General features: G+C 31.7%; 1 protein-coding gene across 1 annotated transcript in view; it reads right to left on the bottom strand.

The window, feature by feature from the left end:
• Positions 1-1,431: 1,431 nt before the first annotated feature.
• The window catches only part of LOC106878839 (leukocyte receptor cluster member 1-like), a 14,524-nt gene continuing 14,037 nt past the window's right edge, over positions 1,432-1,918 (bottom strand). Inside the window, exon 7 of the mRNA XM_089340988.1 lies at positions 1,432-1,918. This exon is cut by the window's right edge and continues 1,347 nt beyond it. The gene's annotated coding sequence lies outside the window, so the exon portion shown is untranslated.

Raw genomic sequence — 1,918 nt, 5'->3', positions numbered from 1 at the left:
TGTGAGAGCCATTTTTGTGTTTTTTCCTTTTTCACTAGTTACCGTTGGAAAAACCGATTATAGCAGCGACTCCATCTAAGAATATCTGAAGAAGGAATTGTATTCCGAAATATCATCTGACTACGGATAACTAAATTACAACAGGTATATAGTCCATTTTTTTGTATTGTAGTGCATTGTTTGTACCATTCAAAACTTTTTATTCTTTACAAACAATTCACAATGCTTCAAGCGAACTACAATACTCTCCTATATATATATATATACACATATATATATATATTATACAGGGTGTCCACAAACTCTGGGTACATGGGGATTAACACATACTTTAAGAAATTATTATTTCTTGTTTATTTTATGATTTTATTTACTCCATGTACCCAGACTTTGTGGACACCCTGTATGTATATATATATATATATATATATATATATATATATATATATATACACACATACACACACATTTTTTGTCATTAGTTAGTTATTCAAAGCTTGTCTGGTCCTCTCTTGAATCTCAGAACAGTAAAAAAAAAACCATGAGTGAGAGAGCCCTTATGAATAATAATTCTATCAAACACATTTCATTACACAACCCTTGGTTGCATAATAGAAATGTCAGTGTTAACGAACCACCTATCCATGTTTGGTCAAGTAGAATTTTTCATAAATATTTGAGTTGCAGTGAAGCATAGATTCTGCCCCATTTAATTACACTGTGCAACATTGATTTTTTGTCCTTGGGTGGTAACTGTTATTTCCTATTTGCTTACTGCTAGAAAATATGAAAAATGGCTAATATTTCCTTCAAACTTTGCTTTTGTTACAATATTTATTAAAACTCCAAAGAATCCCACTTAACACATGGCTATGATACTCCCCCACTACTCCTGCTCATGATCAGAGATGCACAGATTGTCAGCCACTAAGGGACATGCTCAATGGTTACAGGTTAAGCAACTGACAAGCAAATCTGTGGTATCGAGCAGAATATTTGCTATCACGATATTTCTGCTTCAGTAACTCAGCACTGAAACGTAATGGAAAATAGTTCAGTTTCAAAACATTGATGTCCAGGACAGAAAAGCAAAGTTTGAAGGGAATAGTAGTCATTTCCTTTGATTTCTAGATAGAAGCAAATAGGAAATGACACTTATTGACAAATGACAAAAATAAAATAGAAATTTTGTTACACACGATTATTTGGATTGTTTCAGATCTGACGAGGTTATTATTCATAAAGGCATTTGACTGACTATAATTAAATCTAAATTTTGGCAAGGTACCAATTTTTTTTAAAACACACAGTCTCACTCCTCTGAAAGAAACTATGTGGATCTTTTAGAGATTTTCAGTCAAAGAAAATCTCTAAAACTGTTCTGATTCTAAGTGTTACAAAAATGAAACTTTACCAAAAATTAAATAAATATTTTATAAATTTTATCCTTTTGAATTTATTTCTTTTACCAACTTTATAAAAGATTACACTTCCAGATGGTATCATAAGCTGTAACATTTTTGCCATGTCTTGGAGAATATTACAGGTAATATATTTTTTTTTTTCAGTTCTATATTTAAGAGATGAGGAATTACGTACATTATTTTGGGAGAGGATCGTTACACCAATAACAACACACTCACTGGTTCCTTTTCATTTTGTCAATTGGCTAGTTATTTAGCCACTTATCTAATCAATTGTTTGACTAATCATTCTTTTAATCATTTCAATCAGATGTTTGTTCTAGATCTTTTTTATTGCCATTTGCAGCCTCTTCATTGACGTGTCTTCTATTCTCTAACAGAAGAACCATATAGTACAAAACTCAGTTTAGTAGTCATGCATCTACTAAAATAGCTTTCCACCAGTCTGACCTGGAGAGAGCATGGTGATGAAAAGTCTTTGACAATCGTAGCTG

Source organism: Octopus bimaculoides, chromosome 24 (genome assembly GCF_046866305.1).
Source record: "Octopus bimaculoides isolate indiv1 chromosome 24, ASM4686630v1, whole genome shotgun sequence".
Classification (NCBI taxonomy): domain Eukaryota; kingdom Metazoa; phylum Mollusca; class Cephalopoda; order Octopoda; family Octopodidae; genus Octopus; species Octopus bimaculoides.
This window is presented reverse-complemented; position numbering and strand designations above follow the sequence as displayed.